This window comes from Vanellus vanellus (assembly GCF_965231255.1).
Source record: "Vanellus vanellus genome assembly, chromosome: 23".
Classification (NCBI taxonomy): domain Eukaryota; kingdom Metazoa; phylum Chordata; class Aves; order Charadriiformes; family Charadriidae; genus Vanellus; species Vanellus vanellus.
This window is the reverse complement of record NC_138928.1, coordinates 3,664,380-3,682,110: the sequence shown is the minus strand read 5'-3', so window position 1 is coordinate 3,682,110 and position 17,731 is coordinate 3,664,380. Positions and strand designations below refer to the sequence as shown.

Sequence of the window (17,731 nt, the reverse complement as noted above, 5' to 3'; positions counted from 1 at the left end):
ACCTTGGTTGGTGGGGTTTGGTCTCTGAGGGACCACCTCGCTCCTACCACAGCTGGAAAGCCGACGGCCGCGGGGACGTCGGGGATGCTGCAGGGGAGGTCAGGAGGTTCCCGGGAGGGCGACGGCAAGAGAGGCCACGGATGCTCGTGCTACAGCGCTGAACTCCCAAAAGAGATAGAGAGAGGGGAAAAAAAGGAGGAAAAAACTTCCTTTATTCTGCAACAAGCTTCAGGCATGTATCTATCATCTCCAAAAGGGCGTAGGAGAGGCAGCAGGGCTTATGGCTCTTGGATTAAACATTTCACATAATGTCTGGTTATAAAGCAGTGAGACATGCGGCTGGAGGACCCGGAGTTAGTGTGGGTGTAAGTGCCAGGTCCCAAACGGAGTGTCCTTTGTCTCTTCTAGGAGAATTACACGTTCTGGCTCTCGCAAGCATGATGTTCATCCTCACTCATGCCTCTCCAGTTGATCCCCAAACTCCTATTTGTGGGAAATTGTTTCTTCTGGCAAAGTCATCTTTTTTCCCCCCCGAAAGTGGCTGCTTTTCTAACCAGAATATTGAAAACCTTTAAAAAGTGAAAATTTTTAACCAAAGGTTTTCGATCCTGTGGTTGCCTGGCGTGGAAACATTCTCAGTCTGCTCTATGGTTGACAGAAAACTGAAATCCCCCATGCAAAAGGTCAGTTTGGGTTTGTCCTAAATGTCACTCAAGGCAAAGCAGCTCCAAACCAAGCAGCATCCTCATCCTTCCAGGAAAGTCCTCTCCGAGCTGGATCCAAAGCCCTTTTGCCTCAGGTTATAACGGGTGGTGGGGTACGTAAGAGCTGAAGCTCGTTTGTTTTCTAGTTTTTTCTTCGATGGGATGAGTAACTCCAAGAAGAAAACCTGACTTTTCTGAAGTTGTTCGTTTGAAAAACCCGTAGTTGAAGATGTGAACTCATCCCCTGAACTCCTCTGCTTCCCGCCTCGTGTCAGATTCTCTCCCTCCTTCTTTCAAACAACGAAAAAATAAAAAACAAATGATGGAAAGAAGCAAAAGAAGAAAATTAGGAATGGGAAAATAAAATTGGGAATGGGAAAATAGGGAGAACAAGGGAAGAAAATTACTTTTTCCCTTGCAGAGTAGTGTTTTGGAGTGGGAACCGTGCATTGGCACAGCTAAGCCCCAAATTCCCATCCCTTCCAAGGTGGAAATTTCAACAGACGAACAGAAAAGCTGCTTTTCCACCCAAATTACACCAGCCCTTTTCCTGTGGTTCTCTCAGCACCCTGTGAAGCTGCGGTGCCCGGCAGCGCCCGGAGCTCAGCCCTCCAACCCCCCCCGCATCGCCTCCCCCGGGGGTCCGGGGCTGAGCCGCCCCGGGCTTCATCTCGGCAGCGTTTGCACCCGGGATGTGCCGAGCGGAGAAGGGTGCAGGATAAGTCCTCCCGGGGATAAACCCACCGCTCTGAGCGCTGCATCCCCAGCCAGCACAGGGCTGGCGAAGCCGGGGGTCCCAAGGAGACCCCCGGAGCCCTCGAGGGAGGATGCCGGCACGGCCGCACGCCCCGCTCAGCCCACGCTCGCGGGCCACCGAGGGCCCGGAGGAATCCGTCTTTGCCCAGACGCGCTGGCGGGGCCACGGCCGACGCTCTTGGACCCCGCTCGCCTCTTGCGTAAGGCAAAGAAATGATGCACCGAGTTACTGTAAGTGATGAGAGGCTCCTGGCTCCCTTTTAAAGCGACAGGCTGCTGCCTGCCTGGGGTCCGGCATCGCTCCCCCCTGCCCCGGCCGGCGTGCCCCCGCTGCCCTCCGCCAGAAAGCCCCGCGGCGTTTCCCCAGGCGAGAACTCCCCCCCCCCCCGCTCCCCCGGGAGGGGGGATCCTGACACCCGTGGGGGCTCAGGGCTCCGCTTCGGGGCTGCAGGCAGAGGGGAGACTCAGGGGGGAAATGTTGGGGGGGGTGCAGCAACTCGGGCACAGCCTCGAAGCCCAGGCGGGGGCTTTGCAGCCCCTCTGGCTTGCAGCTCTGCCGTGCCTCAGTTTCCCCTACTCGCACAGCCACAGACCGGGCTCAGCTGGGCTCTGGGGAGCTGAAGGTAACGGTTAAAGGAGGGACAGGCGAGAACACCAGCGCCTGGGTGTGCTGCTCCCACACACGCAGAAAAGGATGTGGCTTGGGGGGTCTCCAGACAGTGACCAATTTTCCTCCGTGCCTGCACAGCCTCAGCGCAGGAGGGGAAGGAGCCTGCGAGCGCAGGGGGCTGCGCATCGCCCTGCTGCAGGGCGCCGTGCCATCCCCGACGGAGCCGTACCCACCGCGTGCCACGCCGTGCCGTGCCATGCCACCGGCACACGGAGACACACCGCACCTGCCTTCCCTCTCCCCACAGCCATGCGCCATCGTTTGTGGTGTTTTTTCTTTTCCTTTCCCATCTTTTCTGTTTGGTTTTTTTTTTTTTTTTTTTTTTTTGATTTATCTGCTTTTCAAATAACGTTACTCATCCAGAGCAGGACGTCTGCGTTCACCGCTCACCGTGTTTGTCTGCATTGTTTCCTTCGGGGAGATGCTCACCCGCACGCGGTGACTACTTGTCTGAGTCGTCACGGTGCCGAGCGGCGGGGATTACTCACGGTGTAAGGTTTGAGAAAGGAGGGGGGGAGGCCAGATTCGGCGCTTTGTCTGCAGTTGTTCATTTCTCTCACTCTTTGATATATTTTTTTTTCCCCTCCTCTCTTTCTTCTTCTGCCAATGCTCTCCATCCCGGCGCTCCGAGCTCCCTCCTCCTTGCTCCTACACCGGGGCCAGAGCATCTGGCCAAATCCTTGTGGGATGTAAAACCACCTTTTCTGTGCTGCCCCGCGGGTTCCCTGCCCCCTCGCACCCGGCCGGGAAAATCACCCCCTCCCTTTGGGACCCCCCTCCCCCCGTTCCCGCGCTGCCCACCGCCGCCGGCTCTGCCCGCTCCGCCGTTGCCCGTTTCTGCTCACTCTTGGCCCAACTTTCCCCCCCGTCTCCGCCACGGCGTCCCCGCGCTGCACAAACCGCTCTGCCCAAGCCGGACTGGAGCCGACCCCACACCCCCCCGCTGCTTCCTCCAAAGAAGACCCAGACCCGGTGTGTAAAACCTCAGCCATCACTGGGCGTAGCAGTGGGATAAAGGTGGGGAAAAAATACCGAGGCGTCCCGAGACCCCTGTTTCAGCCCCGGGGCTCGGCCGGGCTCCCCGCAGGGCGCCTGCCAAGGGCTGACGTGGGAACGGCCGTGTTTGCACTGCTGGGGCACAACCCGCTGTTTTAAGCACGTGCTTGGGAAGACTCAACAGAAAAGCATTTGGGACACGGTCCTTCCCTTCCTCCGTGCAAAACCGCGGCAGATCAATGAATATTTTAACAAAGAAATATTTCATTAAAAGAGTTGATTGCTTAATGAACTGTCCCTGTGAGCCATCAAAATGCATTTTTTTTTTTTTTCCTCCCTTTAACGAAGGCGAAGATTCATATCACGAAGAACTGGCTTATCAAATTACCGTAATAGCCTGTGTAGACCAAGCCCGTGGAGCGGCGCGGGGAGGCCGGGGGCTGCCTCGCACGGGGGACGCAACTCTACGGGCATGTTTAGATGATACCGAACAAGACGGGACCAGACCCGGGTCTCTGGGCAGTACTGCAATGTGATCTGTAAATCACAGTGGTTGGGGTAGTGCGAGGCAGGTCTGTTTTCCTTTGGGCTGCCGATATTTGAAAGGAAAGAAAATTATCCATCTTTTTTTTCCCCATCCTAAGAACATTGTGATACACGGACAGCATCCGGTTCAAGACCCGTTAAAAGGCAGTTCTGATGTCTGAGTCTACAAACTCGGCAAAGCTCTGCCACATTTACACCAGGGCTCCAGCCTCGGTTACCTGCCTCTCATCTTGGGTGATTAAGACAGAAAGGCATCCAAAAATGCAATCATCTCTCTCTTATCAATGCTGTTCGCTTGCTTGTGTGCTGTGATGGGAACAGCCGAGCACTTCCCATCGCTCCTGCTGCTCCCCCTGGGGCTGCCGGGCAGGACATCGTGTCTCTTCCTTGCCGCCTTTTAAATTTTCCCATGCATTGCCTTTGGAAAGTTTATTAATGAAAATATTCCTCTTCATTTCAGGTTTTGTAAAGGCTCCGCTTAGGGCGAGCCGTGATGCTCGCCGGGCTCCCGGGCCGGGCACGGCTGGCGGGAGCGGAGTCATTAGCGGGTGGGAAATGAACAATAACCTGACAAGAAACGACCAATTTTCCATCAATTAGAGCGAAGCCTCTTTTTGTCTTTTTGTAAAATTAAGTTTTGCTGACTGGTGATTACTTTGGTCTGATGACAATTCATTAAAATCTACACGGGGAGGATGCTAACGGCGCGGCCAGGAGGAGGAGGAGAGGGAAAGGTGGCGAAACAGCCGGTGCTGGGGCTGAGATGCCCTTGGATGGAAACGTGGGTTTGGAGGAAGGCTCTGGAGGTCAGGATCTGGCCTGTATAATGCTCCAGCAGTGGGACAGGACACGGAAGAAGAGGGAAGCGGCTCCCAAAAGCGGGGCCGCAGGAAGCCGTCCCCGCTCGCTCTCCGGCGGGAGCACAAAAGCGCTTTGTTTGGGGCCGGAGTTCGGCTTCTCACGCCGCTTCCCCCACCGAGGGCTCCTCCGCCACCTCACTCCAGTTTCACGATGCTGCAGCATCCCTGGGTCCGACGCCAGCCCGGGACCCCGTCTGGGGCCACAGAGCAGCTCCCGTGAGCTTGGGGACAACAGCGACACGTGCCACGAGCCCCGGCGCAGCCCGGGGCTGTGCTCGCTGTGCCCTCGGGGCGGCTGCCCGGCCCCTGCGGAGGTGCCACGGATGGGGACGGGCTGGCAGCGGGGCTTTGAGTTGGGCACGCGCGGGACCGGGGACGGGCAGCGGCAGGAGCGAGCTGGTCCTGCGAGACCAGACGGGGAAGTCGCCACCAGCGCCTTGAGCAACCGCCCAAACCAGATGCCATCGAGACCAAACTTCTGTTAAAGAGTATCGGGAAAACACGCACCGAGTTTTGCATTTGTAGACATATGTGCGTGCGTGTGTGTGTGTGTGCGCGCGGAGGCACAGGAGCCTTTAAAAATCGAGTCACACAATGGATCAGAGCTGCCTCTGTCACAGGATCGGGCCTCCTTGTCCCCCGTCTCATTCCCAAAACCAGCGACAGAAGTGTCTCGGGATGCTGCTCCATCGCACGCGCCTTGTCTGCGCTTGAGTGGGCACCGGGGGGCCCTCCTCAAACCTCCTCTGCACTTCGGAAAACTTTCCTGGGCGAGCCTAACCCCGAACTTTCACTTTTATTTACTTATTTGTAAAAGTTTCCCAACGATCCCAAATCTGGCGCTCATCCGCTCCGGCTTTCTGCGGAAAGGAGCTGTTCCTGCGATCCCTTCCCAGGGAAACGGGCAGGGATTAGATCATCAGAGGGCGATTGTGAAAGCCGAGCGAGTATTTACTGTAAGAGGGCTTTGATTCAGCGAGGCGGGCGGTTAAGTGCTAAGTCAACGGGACGGGAGTATGTGCCTCTGTGCCGGGCTGAGCCAGAGGCACGGCTGAGCACCCCCGAGCTCCCAGGGCTCTCAGGCACCCAAATCCCCGTCCTGCGGGAGGGCAGCAGGGGCCGGCTTTGAAGGATGCGAAGATGTAGTAGGAAAAAAAAAAAAAAAAAAAAAAAAAAAAAAAGTCAGGTTCTCACCAGGTTCTTTTCTTGGTCTTCCCCAAACTCACTGCAAGTTCAGAAGGGGTGAACTCTGCAGTTGTGGGTTTTTTTTTAACAGTATCCAACTGGGCATACTGGGTAAACACAGGCATGATTTGCTCTGTGCACTTTTTTGTCACTCTATTTCTAACTTTATTTGGGAGGGGATTTCCACAAAAAGCCATAAAAAGTGGGGTTTCCCATTGAAAAGCTTTTCATGTTCTTTCATGACCTTTGTTCAACAATGACCTAATTTCACTCAAACTCTGGCACATACTATTCCTGAGGTGGGAGGAGAAGTGGCATTCAAAATTGGGTCAGTTTTCATTAAAAATGCTTCCGTTTACTAATAGTTTTTCATTTGTCGGCAGGACTCGGATCCACTCAAAACGCCACTCGGCGCAGAGGGGACGGCTGCCGTTCTTGACTTGAGAAATGGGTTAATCTTCATGGGAAATCACTCGTCACCGCTGTTGATGCTCAAGGACTTTCTGGCTCTCAGCTCAAGACCTTTCTTCCCCCGAAGGCTCAGACGGCCGCGGGGCCGCGGTGCTACACGGCGCCCGCGGTGGCTGCACCTTCCCCAGGGTCCTGCGCTGGGTGATGGGTGGTGGGTGCAGGGACCAGGAGGGGTCAAGGGGCTGCTCGAAGCTGGGCCGTGGTGGTCGTGCCCAACGTCACGTGTGTAACTCACCCTTCGGTCCGTGCCCACGAGCGGAGCGTTGGCCGGGGAAGCTCGAGTTCAGCCGTGCCCTGGGAAAGAGGCAGGAGGGAAAGATGAAAGCAACCGGGAGGATGAAACATCCCATACCCTGACCTAATTCAGAGCCTAATCCAAAGCCTGCCCTAATCAGGGGGATCTGAATCTTAAAGTCTGATCCCGCCCCCCCACCCCCAGCCCCAGTAAAGCAAATGGGAAAATGCAGCGGGATTCGGGAGATGGGGGCCAGCTGCCGTGCATCCATAGAGGCTCCTCGTTGGGGCTTTTGGGGACCGATCAGGGTGTGGGAAGGGACCGCCGGTCCCCAGAGGGGCGAGAGCGGCAAAAAGTCACTTTTTGGAGCCATTCAAGAGGGAAGATGCATTCATAGAGCGGCAGAGCCCCCGGACCCTGCGATTAAACCCTGTGAGAGCCATGGGGTGGGCTAAAGCTGGCAATAAACCCGGCTAAAAACCGAAGTGAGGCGGAGAAGGAAGCAAAGCAAAGCAGCCGGCTCGCAGACGCGTTCCCGCCGCCGCTTCTCAAATGTGTAAATTATGCAGCCATTTCACGGGACACTTAGGAGTCAATTTGCAACGCGGCTCAGGGGGGAAATTGGGCACATAATTCCCCTGAACAATAACCGGGAGCAGCCCGCTTAATTTAACTCCAAGCCTGCACCCAGTTAGCGCTTTGCCGAGGGGAGGATGCTGCGGGTACCGGGACCGCGTGCCCGCATCCCACCGGACCCCCGATGCCGGCGGCGAGGCCACGAGGACCGAAGGGCAGCCGGGGAGCGGTGTCCTCTGCGAGGCAGCGGCTGGTGCGTCCCACGCCGGCTCGCACACGCGCCGCGCACCATCGGGCTCCGGCAGCCCGGAGCACAGTGGCAGCAGGCTGTTCTCATTACAGCCCAATGAGGCTGTTTACTCACCCAGCTGGAGACAGTTAGAGAGTGATAAATAATGAAAGAGAAAACATGATTTTCCCCTCTGTGGTTTCTATTTGTGTAACCATATGTCACAGCTCAATACAGCAGCATTTTTTTCTGCTTTATTCAGGAAAGAGTTGATTTTTTCCATAGAGCGGCTATTTTTTTCCCCACTTTTTTTTTTTTTTTCGGTGCAGTGACTAAAGTATTTCTGTTTGTTTTCCTGTGAAACTCACTCATACTCAGTCTCCTTAAAGTCTGGCTTGTCCCAATAACTGCAAAGGTTTGATAGGACTATCCTCAGCTTCTTTTCAAATACCTGTCACCGGGCTGCGGAGAGAAGAAACAGCTGAAAACAGACCGGTGAAGGAACACCCCCCTGAGCGAGGTCTGCGGGAAGAGCTGAGCCCGCGTCTCTCGGGCTGCAGCAACTTTATCCTGGAGGATAAAACATCTCAGAGTTTTCCCTGGCAAGGGAAGGGAGGGTTAGACGAGTGATAACTGTGACATTTTTGCAAGGAAGGCTCTCCCAGTGCTTTGTCGGGGTAGTAGAGCATCGCTCCCGCTGTTTTGCAGGTTGGGAAACTGAGGCACAGCACCGCAGGGGTTTCATCCAGGCAGCGGCAGAGCCCAGCACCCCGCACCCCCCCCAGGCATCGCAGCATCCCAGACTGGTGGGGGCTGGAAGGGCCCTCTGGAGCCCCCCCAGTCCCACCCCCCGCCAGAGCAGGGGCACCTCCAGCAGTGGCACAGGACACCTCCAGGCGGGTTTGGAATGGCTCCAGAGGGGGAGACTCCCCCCCTCTCTGGGCAGCTGTGCCAGTGCTCTGCCGCCTGCACAGGAGAGAAGTCCCTCCTCAGGCTGAGATGGAACTGCCCATGGTCACGTTTGTGCCCGTTCCCTCCTGTGCTGTCACTGGGCACCACTGAACACAGACCGTTCCCACCCCCGGCACCCGCCCTCGAAGGATTGATAAGCGTTGATAAGATCCCCCTCAGCCTTCTCTTCTCCAGACTGAACAGCCCCACAGCCCTCAGCCTCTCCTCGTAAGAGAGATGCTCCGGTCCCCTCATCATCTCCGTAGCCCTTTGCTGGACCCTCTCCAGCAGTTCCCTCTCCTTCCTGTCCCGGGGAGCCCCGAACTGGACACAGCGCTCCAGATGTGGCCTCCCCGGGGCAGAGCAGAGGGGGGGATGACCTCCCTCCACCCGCTGGCCACGCTCCTCTTGATGTCCCCCAGACAGATCTGCGCTGATCTGTGCCGGAGCGGCAGAAACAGAGTTTTAACCCGGGAAAAAGGAGCTGGTGGGGAGGAAGGAGGCAGCCCTGCAGGCGGAGGAGAAGATCTCCGACGAGCGCAGCTTTTTCTCGGAGGAAAAGCCCGTGCAGCGCAGCGCGCAGCCCAGCCTGGCGTCGGGGGGAGCTGGGGGCGCGTAGCCACGCACGTGCCCTGGGGAGGGCAGGTCCCTGCAAGGCCCCTCTCCCTTCCCACCGGCTACCGCACACCTTCCTCCTGCAATTAGCCCCCCGGCACCCCCTAACGCCGCATCCCGGCTGCCGGCGTCTCTTCTCCTGCCATGCCCCTGGAGCCCGCAGTCTATTGTTCGGAGGTCTTGGCACGCTCTGCCGATGAGTTTCCCCTCGGAGCGCTCTGGGCCAGGGGCGGGCAATGTATTTTTTTGCCCTAGCAAGTTCCCCGGCTTCATAACATCCTCTTCCCGCAAGATACATCGTTTTGGGAGAGCAATTATCCGAGTGACCTCATCCATGTCTGCGGCATGAGGTCACCAACGTTCGGGGAGGTGCGCACCTAACCCGGTCCAAACGGGGTGTGCCGGGGAGTTCGGCTCATCCCCATCCGGCGTTTGGGCTCACTCCAGAGCCCGATCCCATCGCCGAGGAAACCGGCAATTAATTGTGGCATAATTCCCAGAGGCCAAACCGGGTACCCGAGCGTAGACGCGGCAGTGGTTGGATGGGTGTATTGCCTGACTGGCACTGGTTCCCAGTATCCCTGCCCGACGCACCGCCGTGGGCTTCGGGAGAGCTGCGCCGGGGCTGAATGTGCCCCTTTGTCCTGAAATAGCACCGAGTATCGTATCTCCCTCGCGCAGACCTCCTGAAACGAGACCCACTGACCCACCGCTCCGCCTGCCTTCGGCGGGGTCCAGGTCCCGTTACTCAGCGTGTAATCACGGCGCGTACGCGATGTTCGCTACGATACCTAATCTCTACAACCGGAATCCCAAAGCCTTCGCTGTGTTTGAATTACCTCAATTAAATTTAGCAAACACACCTCCTCCTATGGCTGATCGCTTTTTAAAACGGATGAAAACCATTTCTCCGGAGGTTTTGTGCGTAATAATAATCCCAGCGCGCCTCAAAGGAAGATGATCATCCTCTGCTCCCCCGGCCCCGCACACACGCACAGGCGTTACCCGGGCGTTTGCGCGGCCCTTTGCTTCGCTGGTTCCCACATCTGCTCTTGTGACACCCAGCAGAGACCGGTTCGGGGTGAGTCTGGCATTTCACCACCTCCGCCAGCATCCTCCGGGTCTCGGAGGTGAGGTCCCACCAGCGAGACCATTGTCAAAAAAGAGCTCAAATTCGCCCAAAAGCTGAAGAGTCAGCTGTTGCCCAGCCTGGAGCCCCCGTGTCGCAGCAAAACCACCCCAGCTCCAAGTCTGGACTGTACACTGAACGCTTCTAGTGTTGATGGAGGTGTCCTTTTTAAGGCAATTTAACTGAGTAAAATCAGTATCTTCTCGCTTCAGGTCACAGCGAGCTCTCATTGCAGGGCTTGAGCTGGAGACCGGGGGACGACGGACCCCGGTGGTTCCCCTGCCCCCCCCTCCTGCCCCATCCTGCCCCAGCAATTTTTACATTCTTCCTCAAGCAGCCCAAACCCCCTCCTCGGGCCTCCAGGTCCTGCTCCTCTCCCCGCGAGCATCAAAAAATAAGGGCTGGGAATTTGTGGCAGGTTAATTGGGGTTATTTCGTATTAAAGCCCCTTTGCCTCTGTAAACCGACCCTTCGCTGCACGGCATCGGTGGTTTCGACGTGCCTTGTTACACCTCTCTCGGCACAGAGGGGGTTCGCGCTCTGCAAAGGAGACGTGGGTGCTGCCTCCAGCAGCTCCCGCGGCCCCAGGTGACCCTCCTGGCCAACATGGGACATGCCACCTCTTTACCTGTGTCACCTCCTGCTGTGGGTCACATCAGCCAGGAGGTGACAACCCCCAAATCCTCGTGCCACTGTGTCAGACACCGGTGCAGATGCCATCCTAGAGACCACCTAGACGGCATCTGGAGGGAGTCTGCAGCCTCTGGAGAAGGTGTCCATCAGCTGGGAACCACAGCTACCACCGTGGCATGGGAATATCAAACCGGCTCCCTCCGGGTACCGTTTCTACCCACAGATCTGCCGTCTCCAGGCTTCCAGCCCCCACCTCCGCAGCTACGCCCCGACGGCGGCTGGGCCAGGAAGGATAAAGGCTCTCCGCGGCTTTTTCCACTCCTGGCTCTGCAAACACCCGGCCCCTGCTCCTGCCGGCAGCGGCCGCCTCCGCACCCCCTCCACCTCCTCACCGCCCCCGGTCCTGCCGCCCGGCCCGCACCGCCTGGGTTAACAAGAGGGCAGCGCGATGGAAAAGGCCCTTTTTTTTTATTGTAACAGCAGATACGAAGAAGAAAAAGCGCTAGAATCATTTATCTGGCTCACAGTTTCGCTAATGCCCTCGGCTTTAGGCCAACGTGAGATATTATGAGGTAAATCGGCCAAGTCATGCTATACAAACATTTCAAAAAAGAAAGATATTTTCAGGCTCTTGCAGGAATCCAGCGCTCCCCCTCACCCCCGCCCCGCGTCGCGTCACTGCAGGATTCGGCCGGCTTTGTAGCCCACTTTATGTTCATCTGTGGGCGTTCGAAAAACCAGGAGAACGTCAGCCACAAAGGCAGCACTTGAGTTTGGCGCGGGGCGTGCTCGGCGACACAACCGCCCTGGCACCCGCCGGGCGCATCGCAGAGCATCCCCGGGGCACCGCGGGGACCAGACCCAGCGCGCGCTCGCCCCGTGTGCCCGACCCCGGGATGCTCTGCCCCGCCGGAGGGGAGAAGGGGAGAGCAGAGGGCCGGGCTGCAGCGGGGCAGCAAGGGGAATTTCCCAGGGGAGAAAACGCCTTTCTGGTCCCGGATACACAGTTTTTTTCTTCTTAACATCCCGGGACTCACCGTCTGGTGCGGCGGTGCTCAAAGATGAACCTCTCCAGCCGCAGCACGCTGCTGGGCTGCCCCAAAGAGCGCGGTGGGCAGAGGCAGCCCCTCCGACGCCTCCGTTCGGTCACCAGCGATCCACCCTGGCACCGGGCCGTCCTGCCCCGGCTCTGCAGAAGACCTCAGAGCCTCCCGCATCATCCATCAGCAACCACCAAAGCCAAGATAGTGTTGTCTGGATAGTGGGCACAGTTCGCTTTTTGGGTTAATAATGGATTTTAACTTCAGAGGAACTATGTATGTTCAACAATATATACATATTTTTTATTGCTTACAACATTTAAATGGATGGGTTCTTTGTTATTTATTAAAGGGCCATTGAAAATGTCTTTCCGTTCTTGTTCCTGTGTCTTAAGCAGTTCATTAAAATGCCCACCTTTCCCGTCATAAACCCACGTACGCAGGCTAATAAAATCCAAACATGTACTATTAAAGTCCCCACATACGGCATAAAAAAAAAAAAAAAAACGCCACCCGCGGCCCGTATTCCAAGTGCCCACATAAAACACAGTAAAAGCTTTATGCCGCTGCAGTGACACCCGCTCGGATGCGTGCGGCAGCGGTGATCAAAGCACGGCGAGAGGGTGCCAGCGCCTGGGGGTGGCCCGGCTGCCCCAGGGGGGTCAGCAGGGGACAGACCCTCCCCTTAAGTGTCAGTGGTGGGGCAGACCCTACCCATGACCCTATAACTGAGCTCTGTCTTTTTTCCGTCTTGAAGGTCCTAAAGACACTGCTCCTTTCCTCGCTGCAGTACCAGGGGCTGCCGGTCTCCGTCCCACTCCACCGCGTCCCCGGTGGGGAGCGGGGAAGAGGCGGCAGAGCCCGAGGATGGGCGTGAGAAGTCGCCATCCCTCCCAAAGGCGAGGGGAATGCCTGCTGGGGAGTTTGCAGTTCAGCTCGCTTGGTTTTTATTGAGGAAACCTGCCTGAACAGGGAGCCTGTGCCTCGCAGTCATGCAGCAATCTTGGTTTTCCGGAGGCAGAGCCGTGGGGATATGGGATTCGGTGCCAGCCGAGCTCTGGAGGTGCAGAGGCAGAAATCCGTGTCCTGTGCTGGTGCCGTAACTGGACGTAGCCAAGCAAGAAGGTTTCCGCCTACAGACTTTTGGCCCTTTCCTTCCCCGGCTGCATCTCAGAGGGTTAAAGCGAGACGGGCTCAGCCCAGGTCTCTGCACCATCACTGGGAGCAGACGCTCCCCGGGTCACACAAACGGGGGTGGGAGACCCATCCTGGAGAAACCCCTTCACTCTCCTGCAGTTTACCCCCACCCCAGCCAGGCCCTGGGCTCGCTCACGCCACGGCGCCCGTGTGGGTGGGCGAGGGGAAAGGCAGACAGGCTCCTCCAGAGCCGCTCTCCCGTGGCAGCCCCTGGCCCGGTGATGTGTCTATCACGGAGCATTTACAGCCTCCGATCGATGGCGGGTTGGGCAAAATACTCGGCGCATCATTATCGTAACGACCTGACAGCAAAATCAGTATACACTGTCCTGGGGTGATGGTTTCATCTCCCCCACCGGGCACTGGTGCCAGCGCTATAGCAAGAGGCAGCAGTCCCCTTCCCCTGCCCACCCCTCGCTTTTGGCTGACCCCCACGAGATGCAGCCACCGCACCCCGGTCCCCAGCCCCGGCTGTGGCGCTGGAGCATCCACCGGCATCACAACCTCCGTCCCCCCCCCTCCGCCCGCGTCCTCCCCCGGGGAACCCCGGCGCTTTGCTGGAGGGCACGGAGCGAATCATCCAGTAACGCAGAAATCTCGGAGTCCTCTTTAGACGTCCCAGGAGGAGGCAGATCTGAGGGAAGGCAGCGGAGAAGATGCCTGCAGCAATGTCAGTGCTAGAACAGCCGGGCTGACAGGATTCAGAGCGGGGATTAAGGTTGGGATCAGGGATGCGGGGAAAATGAAAAAAGACTCTGGCTTTCAGGCGCGTCTCTGCTGTGTTTGTCTTCTTGTTTGCTCGGGAGGAGGACAGGCTCCCAGCTTTACAAGGCCCCCCGATCGCCAGGGGTTCACCTCGGTGCCGCATCTGAAGATGTTTGCCAGGGTAGTGAGGACGCGGTGGGCATGTTCTGCCATCCCCAGTGCGGCCAGACCAGTGGCAGCAGGGAGATGCTGGGCAGATCGAACAGCGTCCCACGGGAGGAGGCATTAAGCAGCATCAAGCCGCCGTGGGTGCCTGGGAAATATCTGCCTTTTCACAGGGGTTTCTGAAATTTCACCGTTTCGCTTCCCGACCAAACCGCTCCCACTTCCATTCTCTGCAGTGCTTCTCGGCGGGGACGTCTCTGCCTTCCTCCCAGGCAGGGACAGCAGCCCAGCACACCGGGGCGGTGACAACTTTCTTACCAGCTGTAAATCCCTTTGCTCTAAGGTGGCATTTTTCTTGCGCATGGGAAAGCGGAGCAGCTGCCTCTCCCCATGCTCCAGCTCCTGCTAAAAGCAGAGCCACGGGTCACGGGAACCTCAAGGAGAGCAAGAAAGGAGAAGGAAAAGCCAGGCCAATTACGAAGCTCGTTTAGGTGCAGGAAACCGGGACCCGCTGTTGGCAGACAGTACCCCCACGGCTGCTGCCCGTCCCCTGCTCGCTTTCCACCATGTCACCAAGAAGAGACCCAACCGCTTTGTCACCCACTGTCACAGCTTTGCTCTGCTCCCTCCATTGCCTCCCCAGAAAGGGGCTGCCACGCGTTTGCGCCCTGACAAGCTGAGCCGGAGGTCCACCTCTCCTAAGGCTGCTCTGGGGTCCTCCTCCTGCAGCTGCAGCACTGCCGGAGGGCTCAGAGCAGCCCCCCCTGGGCTGCACCTCCCCTGGGCCGGCTGGGGAAAAGAGGAGACAGCGCAAGTTTGATGCTAGGGAAAGCAAAACCTACCTAAAATTGCATTTAGAAGAAGTCCCACCTGCTTCTGACCCAGCAGAGCAGGTCCCCGGCCGGGCTCAGCCCCCCGTCTCCCCCAGCCCTCCCAGTAGCTGAGCAATCCCAGGCGCTGGAGCAGGGTCCCTCCCCCCCCCCCGACGCACCCCCCAGTCTTATCTCTGGGGGAGGGAAGGGGCCGCGGGGTCCCTCGGTGCCGCGCAGCCGGAGGCAGCAGCCGGCCCCAAACACTCTCCAGAGCACCGGTGGGGCCGCTTTAATCCGTGGGCTCCGCAACCATCCACCGCTCCGGCAACATTTCCAGTCACCGCAAACCTGGACTCTCTTCCCTTCAGCCTATTTCTCTCCCTTGCTATCCCCCCCCCCCCCCTTCCTTCTCTCTTATCTCCACATAGACCATTAACTTTCTCCCCAGTGCTGCCCACCCTCCTCCCTCCCCTCCTTGGGGCTCCTTCACAAGTTGTTTTTTTGGTTTTTTTTTTTTTTTTTTTTTCTCTTTCTTCTTCTTCTTCTTCCTCCAGGGTTTACACCAACCGCCCCGCGCACACCCCCGATTGCACAGTGACTGGAGGGCACAGAGCCCCACGCAGCCCCGGAGCCGCTCACAAGACACCCGTACGGTTTATACACTCAAACACTCTTCTCCGCTTTGCCACTCCGACTCTCTCGTTTCGAAGCTCCCTCTCCTCCCCCCCCCCAGCAAGATACAAAAGGCACCAAGTTTTTCCTTCACATCCCTCTTTCCCTTTCTCCCCTCCCCTTGATTCGCATTACCCAACCCTCTGTTTTCAGGGTTGTGGTGTTGTGGTTTTTTTTTTTTTTTTCCTTCTTTCCTACCCCTCTCCCCTCCTTTTTTTTTTTTTTTTTTTTATTTAAGTTTTTCTTTTAACTTTCAAGGTCAACACGGACAGACAATGCCACCAGTGCCTGTTTGATATGTGAGCGCTATTGGCGTCCATTGCCACGGTTTCCGTGGTAACACAGTAACCATTAATTTTCAATTAAAGTAGACAAAAAGCCCGATGACAGCTCCAGGTCTGCTGAAGATGTCAAGAATCCGTATTAATATACAGCAAGAGAGCATAATTGTGTGTCCATCTTCCCGAGCAACGAAAATGGAGGGATAATTACCAGCTAGAAAGCCACTCTGTAATTTTGTTCTTACTGTCACCACAACCCTACATATTAGCATAAATTAAAAGCAGGGTTTATTGTTACCAAAGTGCATTGATATTTCCAGCCTATTTTCTTCCTTTTAACTGTTTGTTGTTGATGAGTGACTCCTGGACACATGGTGGGTGAGCCCACAGGAGCAATCGAGATGCCGGAAAGTAATGGATGAGGCCGTGCGATGCCACCCAGGTGGAAGGGAGGGAAGAGCGGCGAGATGCTGCACGGAGGTGGGCAGAGGAATAAATCCCAGATCCATCTGCAGCCCTCTTCCACCCTCCGGATCCATGAGGAGCTCCCGGCCCCGGCGCGGGCCACCCCAGCTCGACTCCTCCACGGGTGATGCGGTGGGGGCTCCGCCACGTGTCCCCGTCGCCACCTCCTCAGGCTTCGCCTCGGAGCTGGAAGGGGTGTAAGTCCCCGACCGCCGCGCGCTTGGTGACAGCCGCTGAATTCATGAATTTAAGTGAATGGAAAAAAGCGGGTTCCTTGTATCATATCCAGAGAAAGCTGTCCTTCAAAAGGAAATTTAGTGTAATTACCCTTAAGGGAGCGATCCTCACTCAGTCAGTCACAACACTGACCTGCTGCTAGGAGCTGACAGGGAAATTACAGGCTGTGTACTCAACAAAAGGGGCTTCCTTCCTTCTTAGAGCAAAGATGAAATGCCGAGGTTTGAAAAGAAAAGTATTGGCTTCTGGGTTTTAAATCAGTATCTCACACAGGGCTTTCCTTCGCACAGAAATTAGAAGGGGGTGGAGGAGGACCAAGCCAGGGAGGGGAGCGGGTGTTTTACAGGCTGGAAAAAGAGCCAAGCGGCTCCAAATGCCCACCGAGGGAGCAAAGCGGCTTCTCGGGATTTGCTGGCGCGATACGCACGAGGCAAGGGGCATGGCAAAGAGCAGGCGTGCGATGGCCCTGCAAAGACGTCTGCTGCAAGCGAGCCTGGCGCTTCTCCGTCCATCTGCAGGAGCAGTGGCGTCGTACGAAGCCAAGCCAAGCCCATCACCCCAGTATCCAACCCGGGGTTGGATACTGGCATCTTCAGTATCTTCACACACTTCAGCATCTTCACACACAGCCCCAAGACTGGGGGGGGGGTCACAAACTCCCCCTCAGGTGCTGTCACCACACCAAGTGGGGCATGTCCAAGCGGGGCCGGGCTTGGAGAAACTTCTGTGGTCCCCTCTCGTACGTAAGGGGGGACCAAAGCCCTCTCTGATCCATTGGTTTCCACCTACAGAACTCAGAGGGTGAATTCCCAGAGGACTGGAAAAGACAATCATAACACCTCTGATTAAAGGAGGGGGGGATTAGTCAGAATAAATTGATACTCAGAAAAATACACAAATAGATTATTAAGCCATCAATTTGTAAGGAGCTAAAAGATAACGGCGAGGGGATGGGTTTGTCCAGAGCACTGCGCCGAGGCAATCTCCTCCTGCGCCGCGGCGGCTGGCCCGGCAGAAACGGGGAGAGCGGCAGACGCCACACGGGCTGACTCCGGGAAGGCTTCGGTGCAGTCCCCCTCATATTCTCCCGCGCAAATAAAGGTAACGTGGTCTCGAGGTGAAATCATCCTCCTGCAGAGGCACAGCTGGGTGGGAAACCACACGAGGCCTTATCAGCAGCCCGCGCTCGAACTGAAAGGGCTTTCTCGGGGCTGGGGCAGGAGGGATCGTCCCCAGCCAATGCCCGGTTAATATTTTTGGCGGCGAGTTAAGTTGCACGCAGAGAGTACGTGTGGAACGTCTGCGAGAGCAGCCCGGAGGGGGGCTGCCCTTGGGGGGGACAGGATTAGCGTTCAAAACCGTCTCGATAAGAGGAATGAATGACCCAATGAGCTGCACTCGGGCCAACGGCACAGGCACAACTTTAGGAACGAGAAGTAAAGCCCACAACTTTCCGAAGGGCTGGCGAGTGAAGAGGGACCTGGGATTTACGTTTGATCACAATCGTGGTGTTAAGCAACAAATTGCGCAGACAGAGCAAGAGAGGCTGCGGCAGGGCGCACGGGGATGCTCGGCCGGGTACCCAGCCCGCATTCCCATCA

The 17,731-nt window shown here is 57.0% G+C and overlaps 1 protein-coding gene across 1 annotated transcript in view; it reads left to right on the top strand.

Moving 5' to 3' along the window:
- OARD1 (O-acyl-ADP-ribose deacylase 1) overlaps positions 1–17,731 on the top strand; it is a 357,380-nt gene that overhangs the window by 174,511 nt on the left and 165,138 nt on the right. The window lies entirely within an intron of this gene.